This window comes from Giraffa tippelskirchi, chromosome 6 (assembly GCF_054371585.1).
Source record: "Giraffa tippelskirchi isolate mGirTip1 chromosome 6, T2T-mGirTip1v1.2.pri, whole genome shotgun sequence".
Taxonomy (NCBI): domain Eukaryota; kingdom Metazoa; phylum Chordata; class Mammalia; order Artiodactyla; family Giraffidae; genus Giraffa; species Giraffa tippelskirchi.
The window spans coordinates 168,429,039-168,449,239 of NC_137280.1; the positions used below are offsets into that span (position 1 = coordinate 168,429,039).

A 20,201-nucleotide genomic window follows, 5' to 3' on the forward strand; every position below is an offset into this window, starting at 1 on the left:
CAGGAAGTAGGTCTGTGCTACCATTCTTATTCTGTGGCTGGTAAAAACTAAGATTTCCCTTTATGCTGTTCTTATTATTAACCACAGACTTCCTTTGGGGCTCAGCTGGTAAAGAATCCGCCTGCAATGCGGGAGACCTGGGTTCGATCCCTGGGTTGGGAAGATCCCCCAGAGAAGGGAACAGCTACCCACTCCAGTATTTGGCCTGGAGAATTGCATGAACTGTCTAGTCCATGGGGTTGCAAAGAGTCGGACACGACTCAGCGACTTTCACTTTTCACTATTATTAACCACAAGTCTCAGTTTATTAGAACCCATCCTTGTAACTAGTGATGTACTTAAAAACCTAGGCCAACTTTAAAATTTCTTCTTGATTATGTATCTTATTTTAAACTGATTAAGGCAGTTGGAACATGCAGAGCTATCAAAATCTCTTTTTGGGAAAATATAACTCGATCCTAATAATTAGAAGTGGAAGAGGCTATTGCTGTCATCCCTATAATCCAGATGAAACTCTGATACACAGTTTTCTGTGCAAGGGCAAGTAGACGCAAACAATGGGATGAACTTTGTGAGCTGGATGACTTCTGTTCTCTGTCCTTTCAGTGTTCAAATAGCATGTGGCTTGTAGACCTAAGATAAATGTAACATTATTTTAGCAGCAGGAATTAGCTGTACAGACTCAGATAACAAACAGTTCTCTGAATCAATAAAAAGTTACAAGTGCAGTTGAAAATCAAGGATGAAGTACATGGATGGTGGGAACTGTGTTTCTCAGTGTTGAAGTGGAGGTTCCAGTAACCAAGGCAGAAGGGTAGAATGACGCATGTGGTATTGGATTAGGATTAAAGACATCACCATGAACTAATGTTAATGATATCAATATATAGATACATGGATAACTCTAGACATGTTTATTTATACTGGTTGGTATATATACCTATATTTCTTAGCCCTGTCTGCTTAGGGAGCTTAGACACAATGACACTCTAACAGCAATGAACACACACTCAGTGTTTGAATAAAAGGAACCAGTGCTTCTTAGAGAAATGACTAGTTCTAGGACTGGGGCAGGAGATAGATAAGATGAGGCTGGAACATCTTTTAGAGCTAGAAAATACCCCAAAATAAAATAGTGGGAAATGTCACAGAGATTTTAGGAGCCAAATGGAAGAATTTCCAGATGGACAGACACACGTACACACACACACATTCATGTTCATTGTCCATGCTGAAGAGTTTTACAGTAAGTCAGGAGTCCTAAATTTTGGCACCAGGGGTCGGTTTTGTGGAAGAAAAATTTTTCACAAATCGGTGGGGGGAGTAGGGGGTGGTTTCCTGATGATTCAAGCACACTACACTTATTTTACAGTTTATTTCTTTTATTATTACATCAGCTCCACCTCAGATCATCAGACATTAGGTCTCAGAGATTGGGGATCCCTGCAGTAAATTATATGGGCTTCCCTGATAGCTCAGTTGGTAAAGAATCTGCCTGCAATGCAGGAGACCCTGGTTTGATTCCTTGGTCAGGAAGATCCACTAGAGAAGGGACAGGCTGCCCACTCCAGTATTCTTGGGCTTCCCCGGTGGCTCAGCTGGTAAAGAATCTGCCTGCAATGTGGGAGACCTGGGTTTGATCCCTGGGTTGGGACGATCCCCTGTAGAAGGGAAAGGCTACCCACTCCAGTATTCTGGCCTGGAGAATTCCACAGACTATATAGTCCATGGGGTCGCAAAGAGCAGTAAATTATAGATATCATAATACTTTGTTAAAAGTCTTTTGAGCTTGTCTCTTTTATACATGACTTTTCCATCAAGTTTATTGTGCAGCCTCATCTATTTCTTTAAACACATTTCTCTTGTTTTATTAAGTGCAATTACTCATGATTCCCATTAAGGACCTTGTTTTGGAAACTTTCCTAACGCTGTTTTTCCATTCTTCCACTTCCAAATACTGACTTTGCCCCATTAGCATTTTTCTGTAATTTTCTCTAAGAAAACAAATTGTCTCTTATTCAAGTTGCCTGTGATTATCAACTGAAACTTGATTTACATTCATATGACACCCAGGGAAGAAGTTTTATTTTTTAAAAAAATTGAGATATAATTGGCATGTATCTTTGTATAAGCTCAAGACATAAAAAGTGTTGATTTCATACAATTATGTATATACTAGAGTATGATTACCAGTGTGGTGTTAGCTAACACCTCTATCATGTTACATAATTATCATATCTTTTTTGTGGTGAGGACATTTAAGATCTTCCTTGTTGTTTTCTCTATTTATTTTCTGTCAGATATAATTTTCATCCTGTCAACTTTTTGAGGTGTTTGATATTTATACAAATGAGATGTTCTTCCATGTTTACTTTCATCAAATTTTTTGAAAGATTTATATATGGTAAGTGCAAATAAAATACATTCCCTGCCACCAAAAATCTCCAGATTAATGTATGAGAGGAGACAAACAATAAACAGATGCTGATTATACTGTGTGACAGACTTGAGGGTAAAGATGTGCACAGGTGTTTATGAAAACTTACAAAGAACTTTCAAAAGCAGCCTTCCTGGAGTGACTGGTTAGAGAAGGCTTCTTAGAGTAGGTGTCACCTGAAATGAGTCCTAAAAAAATAAAGAGGGGTGGACAGGGATCTAGGAAAGATAGAAGGCAGTGTAAGCTGAGGTTCAGTGTTGAGAAAGAAAAATTCATGTTCTTGGGATGCAATTAATTGAGTAAAATGAAGTTGGCGGTAGTTGAAGAGTAGCAGCAGATGAGGCTGCCAAGGTAAGCAGAGAACATGTCATGATGGGTTTTCTGTGTTATGCTAAAGTGTTTGAGTTATGTCAGGGACTTGACATAATCGGGTTTGTGTATTATAAAGATCATTCTAGGAATAATAAAGAGACAAGATTGAAAAGGGCGTAATCAGAATCAGACAGAGCACAGCTGCTCCTGCTAAGATTTAGTTGAAAAATTATGAGGTGATGCATTTAAAGCTGTGGAAATAGGGGTGGAGGGAAGATGAATCTCCAGTGCCAATCATAATATCCATCAAAGTCAGCACTTGACAAAAACGTTTCTTAAGTAAGTGAATCAGTGAATAAAATGAAGGTTAGGCTAGAGATTTGCATGGGTGTCCAGCTTGGCAACAGAATGGCTAACTATGACAGTGAGAGCTGCAGTGAAGAAAACTTCCACGCAAATACATACAGAGGTAATAAGGCCAGGTGATCAGGCGGCAGACGACTTGGAGCAGGTTTCAAGTGAATAAAACTTTTGTTATTGTTACTGATTTAATGATTCTGAAAACAGTTTTAAGATATAAAGCTTACATTTCCAATATCTTATTAGGTAATTCATAATATTCTGCCCCCAAAATACAAATGTTGTATTCTCTGTTACTTGCATTAAAATGTTTACATCTTCTGATATACAGATTTTCATATGAAAATTAGGGTTTCCTTGGTGGCTCAGTTGGTAAAGAATCTGCCTACAATGCAGGAGACCCAGGTTTGATCCCTGGGTGGGGAAGATCCCATGGAGGAGGAAATGGCAACCCACTCCAGTATTCTTCCCTGGAAAATTCCATGGACAGAGGAGCCTGGCAGGTTACTGTCCATGGGGTCGCAAAGAGTCAGACACGACTTAGCAACTAAACCACAACATTTAAATATTACAGCTTAATATAAAGTACTCTACCCTCTCCCTTGTCCCTCTCTGTCCCTTTTCCACTTTCCCTTAAGCCCATGGACATTCACCATGTGTTCTATTGGTCTCATCTGAATGTAACTGCAGGACTTCAATCTATGCCTACAACCTATAACCTCTTTGGACTCCTGGGGAAGAGAAAGCAAGTCATGTGTTCAAGTCTGGTCTGATGTGTCAATCCGGTTATAACTTTTTACAGTATCTGAAGATAAGGGTCACACAGCCTGGGAACACATGTACCCAGTAAGTATCCCCTGCTCCTGTGTTCCCAGCCGTGACTCAGAGAAAGGTAAATTGACGCAAGGAAAACCTGCCGGAACGCAGGACCTGCCTTGGATGGCAGGGGGATCCAATGCGGAGTTTTCAGGAAATCTTCCATTATGTCTCACATCTTCCAAAGAAGCCCTATGAAACAGAATTATTAGCTTTATCTCAGTTTGCATGCACTTCCCGTTTCCACAAAATGTTTTCAGGTTTCTTCTGGCTTATATTACAGCTGTCCTGTTGTTGTATTTGTATCTTACTGATCTGGCTTCCTCCAAGGTTTTGTTTTCTGGTTTAGAGCTGGTCTTCTCCATCCTCCTTAGTTAGGGTCTGAACAGTAAGTCCTTCTTCTGATCTCTCTGGCTTCGTCTTGTCCGTCTGTGGGTCAGCTCTAATTCTCTCAGGCCAGTCTGCATCTCTGCACTTACCCTGGAGGACAGCTTAGGACAAGAGCATCATGGGCGTGAAGAAAGCCAAAGGTCTTTTACGTAAAAGGATGGTCTTTTCAAAGTAATCCATACAGATGCCAATCATTGTCTAAAGGAAAATAAAAACCTGACAAAATACAAATACCTGTTTTTTATAGTCATAGATTCAATCATATTTGACTTGAATGAGCCAACGTTGAATGATTTGTCTGGTATTGATATTAGCTGATCCACAGATTAATTTGGAAAAAAATTTCAAACATGCTTTTGGCATCTTATTGGTATAATCTTACCTGTATAGCTTGCGTTTTTAAAATCCCCATTTGTAGGTAAGTCATAAGGTAACACACAACTTAATTAATGTTACTCAGTATTTATATGGTTCAGTCTCCTGCCTGACTCCAAGAAATCACTTGATGTAAATTCAGTTTTCCAATTCACATACCATATTTTATCATGATACTTCAGACATATATAATATTTACTGTCAAACATATTGTAAGATTTAATAAAAAAGTTTCTTCATTTAAAACTGGTACATTTTGTGGAAGTGAGTTATTGTTAGAAATAAAATTAAATTTAGTTCAAAACCCTAAGATAATGAATAAATTGTGAATTTTCTCTGAGCATTGCAAGGCAACAGCCTTAATTATTAAAAACAACCTAGAATTTGGTTCTCTAAATTTTGGGGATTTCCATCTGCTACCTGTGTGACCATGGGCAAGTTATCTGAATTCTCTGTGTCAGATTTTCTTGACCTATAAATTAGGTATAATTAAAATATTTTTATTGGATTGTAAAGATCAAATTAATTGCAGATCAAACCACTGACACAGAGAAAATGATGTCTATGTGCATGTGTTACATAACTAGAAAATGCTCTGCCAGGACAGGGTTGTACACAGTTAATGATTAGAGATGGTCTATTAAAGAACAGTGTAATTTCCTTCAACTTTCCAAGACTGGGAGGCAATAAAATAATGAAATTAGAATTTCAATGTTATTTTATTATTTATCAGTTTTATGCCTTAGATTATTATAAATATTTCCAATTTTTTATTATCTCTTTAAAAATGTATATTGTGAATCATTCAAAGAACAAATAAAAATTTTAATGATACAGTCAGCAGAACCAAAAGGACTGACCACATTGTATATTCATAAAGTTGGATTTATAGCAGTTATCACCAGTGCTTTTCAGTTTCCAATGTGGTGTTTTATCAACAAATAGTATGACTCCTGAAGGTCAAAAATGAAATAAAATACTTTGTGCACCTGTTAATTCATTCTGTTTTAAATGGCAAAGTGATTGGCAATTGCTTCATTGAAAATTTAATTTGCCTTTCACATCTTTCATCCTCTGTGCTGATATAAATGACTGTATTTGAAATCATGCTTTCCCACAGATAAAAGCCCTTTGGGCTTAGTCACTGATTGAACTTTTAAAATAAATATTGATAAAATAATTCTCTATGCTGCATTTTCCCCATTTTCTTATTCTTGTTATGGTGAAATTCTTCAGACTGTTTTAAACTGAACTTTCTTGAGCAAATTCTTTTTCATTGCTTCTCTTTGAAATTTGTTTTCCCAACTTCAATGCTATACTAATTTTCCTTCCCTTATCATGGCCAAAGAACTATATAGGAAATAAATATTAAAGAAGGTGGTTTTACTTTGTAATGGTGGAGCAATTTTTGTAATCTTTAAATATTTATTAATTGAACTTTCTTGATTCAAATGTATCCTGTATGCAGACAGCAATTCAGACATATTCCTATGTTTCAGGGATTATTCTGTCAAAAAAGTGTGCTCAAACACATGTCTATCATAACATTTCTATTTTGTGTTAAAATGGCAGAGAAAAAGACATCTTCATATTTCACTATTTGTAGTTCAATTAGCAATAACATTCTGTTTAAAATACTCTTCCTATTTTTAAAATACTCTTCCTATTGTTAAAATGTTAAAAAAATTTGTCCCAAACCTTTGTTTTCTCATTATGATTACCTATAATTCACTTGGATTATTATTTTTTTTTTCACTTAAATACTGCCATAACAAGTGATTTATCTAAACAGAAAGGGCTGGTCTACACATCCTTCTGTAATTAGGGTCGTTATTAGGTTTTTCTTCTCTGACACAAAACTTCATGGACATTTTAATTTTAGTTGATACATCTAGTTATAGTCTAGTCAGTCAAAGGCAGTGGGTCATACTCAATTAAAAAAAGAAAATCTCTGAACACATACTATAGAATCATCTCCTTTTTGTTTACCAAAGGGAAAAAAAAATACTTACATATACAGGCACACTGAGGTCAATCTATATTTTCTCCACGGATCTTGTTTGGTATATTTATGATCTGTCTTTTGGTTCCTCTTTCCTAGAGGACTTCACAAAAGAAGTGTCTGTCCTCCTGTATGGATCATATGGAGACTCTTCTTTAAATCTAGATTTGCAGCATTTCTTTTTCATATCTTCATTTAATCCTGATATGGCTCATTTTTAAATATGAAATGTCTTATATCAAGGTTTACATGATAATTGGTTCGAATTTGGAAACTCTGCAACTTGCCAAACTGCCAGCTTCATAGTACAGAGCCACATTTTTGCAAAGTTTGTTCAATAGACCATCAGGATCGCTCAGTTAAGTTTGGGAACTATAGATATTTTATCTTATTTTAGGATGTCTGTAATTGATATGACCATGTTAAAGACTATAAAATGTTTTACTCTAAAGAAGCCAGGGTAATTTTGTTTACACCAGTATTTTCCCATTTTTATATCATGACCTCTTTGCATTGGAAAATATAATTTCTTTACCTTTGTTAATGGCATCCTCATTAGCACCTTCAACATTCTTGCAATGCTATAACCTAGTGGATTGAGGCTCTTTGCCACTGCCCATTTTATAAAACATGTCTGCTGTCGCTGTTTCAGGATGACTGTCATTTTTTTCTTTTCAACAATGGTGGGAAGTTATATTAACCACGTTGACAATAGAATAGAATTAACTTCAAGCTAAGTAATACCTCAGTGATTCTTAATCCTAAGAATTATTTTGGTTCCTTTGGTCCATACTTAATTAATCCTATGTAGTGAAAATTGCAAAAGAGTTTTGCTGTTTAATTATGTCATGCTAAGCTTTACTATTTGAAGTGATTGAATTGTCTGGGTGGTTGACAAAATTATGCATCTATTTATATCTGCATATATACACATACACACATATACAATGATCTACCAAGTGCCAGGCAAGATAGGCAAGCAGACTTATCTTCATGAAATTTAGAGTCTAGGACCAACATTTTAACATAGAGATTCACTGAGGAGAAACTCAGTCATGGAAGTGGATAACAAAAAGGAGCCAGAACTTTTTTTTTTAAATGTCAGAAGCTTGGGTTAGATTGGTGTTCTTCACATGACATGGTACATGCCCTTGTTAAAGACTCAGGATCATGGTGCAGTGATGCCAAGAGGTGAAAGATTTCTACAAAGAGAGTTCTCATGGTGGTCATGCCAGGGGCAGGATACTATCTTGACTTTTCCTTTGAAAAGAACTGGAGTGTGTTTTCTGTTCCATTGTCACTGCTTCCTTCTTGTCCCAATAAAATGGGAAAGACCAGAGATCTCTTAAAGAAAATTACAGATACCAAGGAACATTTCATGCAAAGATGGACACAATAGAGGACAGAAATGGTACAGACCTAACAGAAGCAAAAGATATTAAGAAGAGGTGACAAGAATACATGCTGCTGCTGCTGCTAAGTCGCTTCAGTCGTGTCCGACTCTGTGCGACCCCATAGACGGCAGCCCACCAGGCTCCGCCGTCCCTGGGATTCTCCAGGCAAGAATACTGGAGTGGGTTGCCGTTTCCTTCTCCAGTGCATGAAAGGGAAAAGTGAAAGTGAAGTTGCTCAGTTGTCCGACTCTTAGCGACCCCATGGACTGTAGCCTACCAGGCTCCTCCATCCATGGGATTTTCCAGGCAAGAGTACTGGAGTGGGGTGCCATTGCCTTCTCCGACAAGAATACATAGAACTATACAAAAAAGATCCTCATGACCGAGAAGACCATGATAGTGTGATCACTCACCTAGAGGCAGGCATCCTGGAGTGTGAAGTCAAGTGGGACTTAGGAAGTATCACTACAAACAAAGCTAGTGGAGGTTATTCTTTGGAAGGACTGATGTTGAAACTGAAACTCCAATACTTTGGCCACCTGAAGAGAAGAGCTGACTCATTGGAAAAGATCCTGATTCTGGGAAAGATTGAGGGTAGGAGGAGAACGGGATGACAGAAGATGAGATGGCTGGATGGCATCACCGACTTAATGGACATGCATTTGAGCAAGCTTCGGGAGTTGGTGATGGACAGGGAGGCCTGGTGTGCTGCAGTCCATGGGGTTGCAAGGACACGACTGAGAGACTGAACTGATCTGATAGTTGCTGCTGCTGCTGCTAAGTCACTTCAGTCGTGTCCAACTCTGTGCGACCCCATAGATGGCAGCCCACCAGGCTCCGCCATCCCTGGGATTCTCCAGGCAAGAACACTGGAGTGGGTTGCCATTTCCTTCTCCAATGCGTGAAAGTGAAAAGTGAAGTCGCTCAGTCCTGTCCGACTCTTTCCGACCCCGTGGACTGCAGCCTACCAGGCTCCTCCGTCCATGGGATTTTCCAGGCAAGAGTACTGGAGTGGGGTGCCATTGCCTTCTCCGGATCTGATAGTTACCCTGTGGCTTTTCGACTTCACTCCAGGCACCACTGCTGGCTTATCACTTCCAGTCCCTGAGAAGGACCTCCTAGTTCTGGTGTTGTGCATCTTTTTTCAGAATGTGACCCCCATTATGCTTCCAGGAGATGGCCTCAGTAGCTCCTTTATGACTTTCTTATCCTGAATTCAGACCAGCCTACATGGTTGAATATCATTTTATTTCACTCCAACTTCTGTAATTTTGCTGATACTGATACCTCTGCCAGCATTCACAACATCTAACATGTAAAAGTTACTGCGTTGCAAGCTCTCCCTAAGCTTTTTGCGTCCTTTTTTCTCACATAATCTTCATGGCAACCCTGTGAAGTCGAAACTGAAATCACACTCATTTTACAGTTACAGGATGAGACACAAAATATGTAAGTAATATGTCCAGGGCTATACAGCTAGCTAGTGAAAAAGATAGAAATGAATCCCAGAGAGCCTTAACCAGCAACATCACTTAATGAATGAGTGTATGTTAATTAGATTAAGATATTTAAGGAAAAAAATATTCTTTGCTTCATCATGGTTACCATTCAAGATGGATATTAAAGTGTCACCTTATTGACAATAATGCAGAAAAGAAAGAAATAGCTCCCCTCCGTCGTGTTTCAGAATTCTCCTCTTCCCTCAAGCCTCCACATCAAATGGTACTCCTTCCAGGAAGATATTTTTATCTGCCATCTTTCTAAAGGAAATCCACTCCCCTTTTCAAACTGCCATAATTCCTTTCTCATACTTCCTTATCTGCTTTACTTTATCTTGGCATGAATTTGAATCCTTCTATTGGCTCATATTAGACAGCATATTAAAAAGCAGAGACGTTACTTTGCCAACAAGGTCCGTCTAGTCAAGACTATGGTTTTTCCAGTGGTCACGTATGGATGTGAGAGTTGGACTATAAAGAAAGCTGAGCACAGAAGAATTGATGCTTTTGAACTGTGGTGTTGGAGAAGACTCTTGAGGGTCCCTTGGACTGCAAGGAGATCCAACCAGTCCATCCTGAAGGAGATCAGTCATGAATATTCATTAGAAGAACTGATGCTGAAGCTGAAACTCCAATATTTTGGCCACCTGATGAGAAGAACTGACTCATCGGAAAAGACCCTGATGCTGGGGAAGATTAAAGGCAGGAGGAGAGGGGGATGACAGAGGATGAGGTGGTTGGATGGCATCATTGACTCAATAGACATGAGTTTGGGTAAACTCTGGGAGTTGGTGATGGACAGGGAGGCCTGGCGTGCTGCAGTCCATGGGATTGCAAAGAGTCGGACACGACTGAGCGACTGAAATGACCGAGTGGCTCATTTTCTTGAATTATGTTTCTACTGGTCTGTCAGCTTCTGAAGCTCACGTCTTTTTCATCCTTTTGTCCCCTGGGAAAAGTAGGAGCTCAAAATATTTGTTTTTGATTTCAAACGTTTATGGATGCAGAATTACAATCATAGCTAAGCTTATCTTGCTTTCGATACATCTGATGTCTAAAATTGAAGCATTGCTATTTGTAAGACAATTTTACAGGGTGAAAGTATATGTGTGTGTGTGTGTGTGTATTTTAAGATGTATTTATTTATGTTTATTTTTTTGGCTCCACTGGGTCTTTGCTGCAAATGGGCTTTTTCTGATTGCAATGAGGGTGGGGGACAACTCATCGTTGCAGCGTTCAGGCTTCTCATTGCAATTACTTCTCTTGTTTTGAAACATGGGCTTGGTGGTTGTGAATAATGGACTTTGTTTCTCCGCCGCATGTGGGGTCTTCCTAGACCAGGGATGGGACCCTGCATTGTAGGGTCTTTATCATTGGACCACCAAGGAGGCACACAGGATAGAAGTATATTGGAATGTTTTCCACAGAAAATGAAAATTCTGCATGGCTTTCTTCAACCTTTATGTTTAAAATATGGGGTTTCTATGTAAGTTTTTGAGGAGGGCTCCTATTTTTAGGTATCCAGCGACAACTGTCATCTTTTGCTTCCATCATGAGCTGCAGAAAGATGTTAAAAACAGCTTCCATATAATCGTATTATCAGAGAGAATGCAGAATTATACCTTGTGGGGGTCTGAGAACACTCACGTAAAATTGGGCTGGAGAGCAACTGAGCATGCGCACACAGCATGTATATGGAAAGTGACAGTCGCTCAGTCGTGTCCGACTCTTTGTGACCCCATGGACTATACAGTCCATGGAATTCTCCAGGCCAGAATACTGGAGTGGGCAGCCTTTCCCTTCTCCAGGGCATCTTCCCAACCCAGGGATCGAACCCAGTTCTCCCGCATTGCAGGTGGATTCTTTACCAGCTAAGCCACGAGGGAAACCCATGTATATAGAAAAACCTTCCAAGCGTGAGCTGGCTTGTTGGTTTCAGATGCTGCTTGTTTTTCCAGCTGTACTGCAGAATGAAAAGTAACAGGCAAATAGGCATTAATCCACAAGGAGCTAGAGGCAGGAAAGCAGTCAAGGGAGCTATAACTCTCTTTAGACAACTAGTGTGCTAGAATGAGCATTAGGTCGCTGGGGGAATAATGCCCTTTCTTCTTTTCTCTGTGTATAATCATTTGGTACAGAAGGAGGTCATCATGGAGTATAGTTTGAAATTAAGGTCCCCCTTTCCTGGTAATATGTAGTTTATCGAATTGACCTGCCATGTAAAGATGCATAAAAAAGAGACAAAAGACAGTGCATTTTCTTTACAGAGTTATAGTAAGAAATCCATTGACAACAGAGTAAAAGATAGATATGTATTGCTTCTGTTGTTTGGTCTTATCACGGTCCCAGCATCTGCCAGAAGGTAAGAATGCTGTGGACCGTTTCATTTTTTGATATTTCAGTATATTGAAAAAAAAGAAAGAAAAAGAAATTGCTAACACGGGCTACAACAGCCGTTTTAAAGTTGTATAACATTTGCTTTTGCAAAGTCCATATTTTATCCACCCTAAAGTTCTCCCTGATTCTTGCAGGGTTAGAAACTGTAATGGCAGGGATATTCTGTATTTTAAACTAAGTTTTTAAACGAAGTATTTAAATTGCTTCTAACATTTCATAGATTTTTGTTATTTTTGACGTTAAAATTTTATAGGAAGAAATAGAAGCAATAGTGAGATGTGAAAGGGAAGATAAACAGAGTTCAAATAGAGGTCCAAAATAGAAGCAAAGGCATCTTAGCATTTCCAAAACGTGTTGAGAATGGTGCTCAACAGACAGGATACATTCTGGGCAAATGCTCTATGCAACCACATCTTCAAACAATGGAGGTCCTTCAGTGATCAGGCAATCCACAGTGGACTTTAGGAGTTATAACCCTTTGGAAACTCCCCTCTGTTGTCAACCCCAAGGAAGCATATAGCACCACTGTAGGAGACTGTGGTTAAGGTTAGTATGAGTAGACTTCCCTGGTGGTGAATAGCAATCTACCTGCCAATGCAGGAAACACAGGTTTGATCCCTGGTTTGGGAAGATTCTACATGTTGTAGAGCAACATGCCGCAAACTGCTAAGCCAGGATGCTGCAACTACCGAAGCCCATGCACCTAGAGCCTGCGCTCCGCAACAAGAGAAGCCAGCACAATAAGAAGTCCAGGCACTGCAACAAAGAGTAGCCCCCCTTCACTGCAGCCAGAGAGAGCCCACGTGCAGCAGCAAAGACCTAGTGCAACTTGGAATAAATAACTAGAAAAATTAGATTAGTGTGAGCTTCTTATTCTGAGACAGATCAGAAGTGGCTGGGATGGTGAAGTTTCAGTAGTTAAATTAGATGATGACGTTTGGACTGAAATGTTACAGCGACTTCCCTTGTTTTGCCTGATTGTCCCCAAAGCTAGTGTGGCCTTTGTGAACAGTAATAAAGATTATTTAATGCATTGCATTTTTGTTATTATTTTTGATTTGGCTGCGCTAAGTCTTAGTTGCAACACACTGGATCTTCACTGTGACTTGTGAACTCTTAGTTGAGGTATATAGGATCTAGTTCCCTGAGTGGGTATCGAACTCAGGCCTCCTACATTGAAAGCACAGAGTCTTTACCACTGGACCACCAGGGAAATCTCACGTTAAATACTTTGAACGTTTTCCCCAAATATGTCATCGTCACATTTGATTAAGTAATTCACAGTTTGAATTTGAATATTAGAAACTGAGGTTGTCAATGAGCTAAGAAAAATGAAAACTATTTAAGAGAAGACTCCTACAAAGAGAGTGACCAGCCAGTTCTAGAAAAGTATGGCTTTGTGCACTGCAAATCCACAACCCAAGAAACACCAGTCAAGGGCACAAGATGGTGGGTCACCCTAGATAAATGTTTAAAGAGTAAGACCTGTCTTGTTTCAGAGGCATTTTTATTCTCAAGGAGCTCTTTCTCCTAAGCTTCCTCTAACACAGGTAGTGTTTTCTCAATTTCAAGACATCGTTCCAGGTCCATCTGTTTAGAAAAGATTCCCTCTGTTGATGGGGGAGATAAACTAGTGTTATTTCTCCTTTGCATTTATGAGGCTCTTCTCTCTGTATGCATAAAATGCTTTTTAAATATCTCATTAATCCTCACAACATCCCTGTTGGTAGGGGAGCAAGCATTATAAGCTCCAGGTAGTGAAGCTTCTTGTCACTCCAATAATGCCATTTTATCACTTAGCTTAATGTGATTTTATTGCAGATTCCCGGAAGTTTGAAATGGAGTGGCTTTTGCAAATGGAAATAGCAAATAAAGAAAAACATCGCCTTGAATATAAATGCTTGAGAGTGAATGTTCAAGACGGACAGTGAGGTTTGAGGAGAAGAGCACGTGGTACTTTCTCTGCCATTTTTGTTCTGCATGTAGCTTCTCTGCTTTGTTGGTTTAGCCAGCTGACAGTTGCTTTCTATGTAAATATTTAACACTTTCCAAGCTTTTGCTATGTCGATGTAAAAATATGCAAGTTTAGAGTTGGAGGGAATGCTAGAGTGTACACAGTAGTCTATAGCAATTCGGCAGATATGTTTCTTTTTCCATTGAGGAAGGGTGGCGTGCTTGCAGTGGCAAAAACGCCGGACTGAGTTCTCCCCTGTGTGCGCCCCTGACCTGGTCTGGGGACTATTGGCAAGTCCGTCACTCCCTTTGAGTCTCAGTTTCTTCATCTTAAAAATGGGAATGTGAATGAAGAAATTGTTGGCGTTCTCCCAAGTTCTGAGACAATGGAGAGCAGATGCTTCAGTTCAGTGAAGTTCAGTCGCTCAGTCGGGTCTGACTCTTTGTGACCCGATGGACTGAAGCACGCCAGGCCTCCCTGTCCATCACCAACTCCCAGAGTTTACTCAGACCCATGCCCATTGAGTCGGCGATGCCATCCAACCATCTCATCCTCTGTCGTCCCCTTCTCCTCCCACCTTCAATCTTTCCCAGCATCAGGGTCTTTTCCAATGAGTCAGCTCTTTGCATCAGGTAGCCAAAGTATTGCAGCTTCAGCTTCAGCATCAGTCCTTCCAATGAACACCCAGGACTGATCTCCTTTAGGATGGACTGGTTGGATCTCCTTGCAGTCCAAGGGACCCTCAAGAGTCTTCTCCAACACCACAGTTCAAAAGCATCAATTCTTCTGCACTCAGCTTTCTTTATAGTCCAACTCTCACATCTATACAGGACTATTGGAAAAACCATAGCTTTGACTAGATGGACCTTTGTTGGCAAATGCTTAGGGGGTCTGTAATTAAGCTGGGGTCATGGAGCCAGGACCCATGCCTGTCTCTGCATCCCTGTTCAAATGAGCCTCACACAGGCTACACTCTAGCTCCTCTTGAAATTTTAAGTTGTTTATTCAAGAATGCTACTTTTATCTCCTCTGAAATACAGCTATATTGACTATCTTGCCTGTATTTTCTGCCTCTATCTTCTGAGACTGGAAATACGATGAAACGTGCTTAGGAGACCATCTAGATTCGCAGGTCACCTGCTTAAAGAAATGTGTTAGGCACCAGTTCTGTTTCCTAGAGGTACAGTACATTGTGAGCAGCTTGCCAAGTGCATTAGGTAGTGACATCAGGATTTTTTTTTTCTAGTAGGAACATAGTAACAACCATAGTCCCACCAAACTGGTAGGAAATTGAGCCTTGAAAACTCCAAACATTTCTTGTTCAACAAAAATTCACTTAGCATAACTTGTAACTTTATCACAAATCAGATTTCTATCCACCCTGATAAATGGTAATTCTGATTTATTTGTCATAATTTTTTCTCCTTTTATTGGTATTGAAGTGATCTTTTTCTTCTGAGGAGCAAAAATTGCTACGTGTCTTGATTGTGTTATTTGTGTATTATCTCCCAGAAACTGAAAATATAATCATTTCCACTTAATTAATATAACCAAGGGAGTGTTGGCCTTGTGAGGAAAAGATGGAGAGAGATTAAACAGAAGTAGTTTCTGGATTCCCAAGCTGGTGTTTTAGCCATTAAGGTGATTCTAACTTCACTATTTCATCTCCCCGTGTGGCAGGTTTGATAGCGAGCATTCTGTCTTGGGCAGTGGTACCATCTTCATCCTGCTATATAATTAAGACAGAATGGTCACACAAGTGATTTGCAGTAGCTCTAGAAGTGGTAATTAAGCTTGCTACCTTCACACTGTCAGGCATTTATTTTTTCCCCCCAAACATTAAATAAAACAAGCTATTTAATTACCTAAACAGCTATACTTGTCTCTTGGGCATTAAAGTTTGCCTTCAAGTGAAGGTGAAAGTAGCCATTTTAGGCAAGTTCCTGGTCAAGCAAAAAGTTCACTGAGTAAAAATTGTGCCACTGATCATATAGCTAATGCATCCCAAATAATAATTTCACAGGTCTTGCAAGAAGATCTCCTTTTCATACCCTATTTAAAATTTTTCTTTGGGCCACAAATTCAAAGATACATTGGGAATTTATTACTGGACACAACAATTTATCTTGCTCTGTTTCATAAAACCTAAGACAACACTGAATTCTGTGAAAGACCAAGAAAGTAAAAATCTTTCCAATCAAGCTTTGAAAGATTTCAAAGCATCCTAGGAGCAATGCAATATGGTTATTTTTAAAAGTTCAGTATCTATTGCCCCAAACCTATGCTAAGATTTTGTGTATTTATATTATAAATAAAGCTGTTATCTTTTAGTTTTGGCAGGGTCCAGTATGAAACACCACTGTGAGTTACTTATTTCAGCAAGGAAAGTGGAAGAAACAGTGTCAGAGAAGATGATTGTTTTTCTAATACTATGGACTAGAAATAGCTATTTTCTACATAGATAATTCAAATAGCTTCCAAGGGATTTACTTTCTCTTGAATAACTCATTTTAGATTTGAAAATACTTTGTAATATTTGAAAGGCATTTTAGATCTAAAAATACTTTATAATATTCCAATGAAGAAGACGTCATTATTGCAGATAGGCCTTAAACAATACCTGAAGCTCAAGGCAGAAAATCTTTCGTTCCTGTTTTCCTCTGGTTCATAAAGCTGTGGGTAGAGAATATACAAATCCAGCAACAAGGCGCTGCTGTATTATTTGGCACTGCCATTTGTAGGTGAATAACAGCATCATTTAATATTTTCTTCAACCATCAACCAAATGCTTTCTGACATTATACTCTTATTTTGCAAGATGTGGAATTAGGTGTCATAAATGACAGAGGAGGTAAGCTGCAAGATTCAGTTTAATGTTTCATTTTTCTCATTTTCCAGGGGCTCAGATAGATAGAAACATTCTGAAAAATTCACTTCTATGCATATAAATCTTCATAAACGCAAATTATATTGACTTTAATATTCAATTTGCTAGTAAGCTTGAAAGCTTAGAAGTTACACTTGAAAATGCCTTCTTTTTGCCAGTCAACAATAAATATTTTCCAAGTAGTCGATGACGTTAGGATTAAGTCCCAGCAAAACCAGAATGCATCCATGAAGATTAAATGTAGATTTCTATTTGTTGTTGGAAATGTCGTCATCTCTTTAGTGCAGCAAACAAGGAAGCTCAGACACCATTTTTGTAATCCACCCCTAGCAGCAAACTCACCTGACACAGAGTGTGTACTAAATGTGTTTGTTGAACTGAACATACTATCATTCAATGAATCACTAATTGTTTCATCCAAGAAATATCTTTTGATAACTTACATTTTGCCAGTTCCTCAAGGAAGCACTACAATTGCTTTCGCGTTCTAGTCCCTGTTCCTCTTTATATTATTTTCTCACTGTAAAATAGAGATGATTATCTTCAGCTTGCCAGCTAGTACCTCATTTTCGCTTGATTTCCCATTTTCAGGATCGAGTACTTTTCATCTGTCTGGCTATTATTGTCAAAGCTGGCTTCTTCATCTGTCACACTGACCCATCTTTCCCTACCTGAAGCCCTTCATCAGTTTTCCATTGCATTGAACACCAAGTCTGCAATATTCTCATTATTCCTAAAGCCTTTCACCAGAAAGATCAAAATGCTTTCCTTTTTTCTATCTTCACCTCTCCCAGTTGCTTTTGTCTGCTTTGAATTCCCCTTCTTGCTTATTTCTCATTTAAATTGTCAACCTGTTTCATCTCTTTGCAAAGCACAGTTTATCTTGGCATACCCTCCAATTCTAGCACACAAAGCATTATTTAGACAATTTAAATAGCTTCTGAAAGTCCACTAAACCTTCATAGACTGTCAGATTATTCAAATTATTAGTAGATTATAATTATCCTGACCAATCAAGATAATGAGATTTCCTTTTATCATGTCATAATCTCTCCCATAATAATGGAGAGTACTCATATCAAATTATGTTACCTAGAATATCTTTTATATGATTCAGTTCTTGTGTAGCAATTTATTCCATTGTCTATTTATCTTATGGCTTCCCATGTCTTTGCTATCTCTTTGAAGGAAGAGACTGTTTAAACTTTTCTGAAAATATAATAAAACATACTATACATCCAATTTAACATTTAATTTTGACTTCCTCTGTTAGCTACCAGTTATAATTGAAATAAGGTGTATGATAATGAGATATTCAAACTATATATTGAAAAGAGCTCATAAATTAATGTGATGATATTTTAATTAAAAAAAAAAGATTGCTTATTTATTTATTTATTTTGGAGGAATAAGATTGAAACCTTCAGGACCTTGATCTTGAGTTTTCCAGCTTCCAGATTGTGAGAAAATAAATATCTGCCATTTAAGCCACCTAGCCTATGGTATTCTGTTCTGGTAACTCTAGTAGACTAAGGCTCTTACTACGCTTTCTGAAAGTTTAATTTTTAAAATTATTAGCCCATGTCAGCAGATTGATTTATCCATTATATGTCTATGAAAAAAAGATTCCATGAAGCTAGAATCATTATCCCTATTTCTCATTAATTTATGTTACTATTTTTTTTTTTTTGGAAAGGGAATTCATATTCTATATTATTTTACCTTTTCACTGGGATTTTTGTCAAAATATGAGGCTTTCAAATTTCCTGCTTTATCTATTCTGTGAGAATCCTGAGTCACCTGCGATATTGGGCTTTGTTTTTATCTTATTTATAATTCTGAAGTGAAATTGACTGTTAGTCCTATTATACTGTTTTGTAGATTCAAAACTGTCTTTGCAAAAGGGTTATCAAGAGACTTGTGACAGGAATGTGATGTGCAACAAATAGGAACTTCAGAAATAATTTGTTCTTAGTATTGGACTGGGATGACAAGCTACGTAGAAATTCAGCGTTGTTTCAGCGGGAAGATAATGCTAGAGGAGGGGCGTGCATTTAAAATTTTGAACATAGTTTATAGAAACTTTTCTTTTCTTATTTATATGCCTTCTCCTCCTTTCCTACCTAACAAAGGAGCTAATTGTCTCATCCTCTTCTCTGCAATGCACTATCCCTTGCTTAGAAACAGTGCTATACCACCGACTCCCACAACTTTCTGTTTCCACTTCCTTAGCTTTTTCCATCTCCTGTGGTCAGAGAATGGTAGCTTAAGCAAGTGGTTACCAGGATTTAAGAGATTTTAAGCCAAGTTTTCTATTAAGAATTTTTTCCTTTTACTGTATATTATGAGCATTCATGATTTTATTTTTAGGAAAATTTAATTTCTATTAAATAATCACATTTCTTTGTAAAATCTTTAGGGAGGAGAGTCAGCTGATGACTCTACAGTTATTACTGATGGCATTACCTTTGCTTCAGTTCAGTCGTGTCTGACTCTGCGACCCCATGGACTTCAGCACGCCAGGCCTCCCTGTCCATCACCAACTCCTGGAGTTTACTCAAACCCATGTCCACTGAGTCCACGATGCCATCCAACCATCTCATCCTCTGTCGTCCCCTTCTCCTCCCGCCTTGCTTAAATGCCATCATATCTGCTTTGCTAATATGTGTATGTGCTCAGTCACACTGTTGTGTCTGACTCTCTGTGACCTCATGGACTGTGACCCACCAGGCTCCTCCATCCATGTAATTTTCCAAGCAAGAACACTGGAGTGGGTTGCCATTTCCTACTCCATTGGTAATATGTAGCCCACTCAAAAAGGCATAAGCCTTGATAAGTCACAGATCTAGAATGGAGAGCCAGTTTATGTAAATCTGGGGTTTAGAAATTTTGTCATTTATAGTCATGTAAAGACATTTATCATACAGTTCTTATAAGAAATTAAAAGTATACCAAGTGTTCTACTTTTGGCTTAAGAAAGAAGACATGAATACAGAAAAAAAATGCACAGAACTTTATGTAGAGAATTTTATAAAGTTAACATATGCTAATTCTATACAACATGTAAATATTGTGTTGGCATTCTGATATAAATTCTTAATTCCTTCTTAATATACACCAGTGAGAATTCATTGCCTACTAATACATGGGAATTTGTGTTAGTCTAGTTTGATCTTGGTATCATTTTTCTACATTTATCTAAATTCTGCTGATAATCTTTTATAGGTAGTTACCACACTGGGTGAAAAGATCATCAAATTTGGAAGCAGGGTTCCCTGCCCTTGGCTGTGTGTGGACTGTGACACTTGCCAACCTTTCTTCTTTACCTTGCTATCACTTTTTGAGCCGTCATTTCTTTGTATGTTTAATGGTACGGAT

At 38.4% G+C, this 20,201-nt stretch overlaps 2 long non-coding RNA genes across 2 annotated transcripts in view; one reads left to right on the forward strand and one right to left on the reverse strand.

Annotated features, from left to right (window-relative positions):
• The window catches only part of LOC145509648 (uncharacterized), an 80,173-nt gene that overhangs the window by 4,499 nt on the left and 55,473 nt on the right, over positions 1-20,201 (forward strand). The gene's annotated exons all lie outside the window — the stretch shown is intronic.
• On the reverse strand, positions 15,324-19,444 carry LOC145509646 (uncharacterized). The gene is made up of 2 exons (XR_014056271.1): positions 19,290-19,444; positions 15,324-15,662 (listed from the first exon to the last, which is right to left on the reverse strand). It is a non-coding gene; the product is annotated as an uncharacterized LOC145509646 (long non-coding RNA).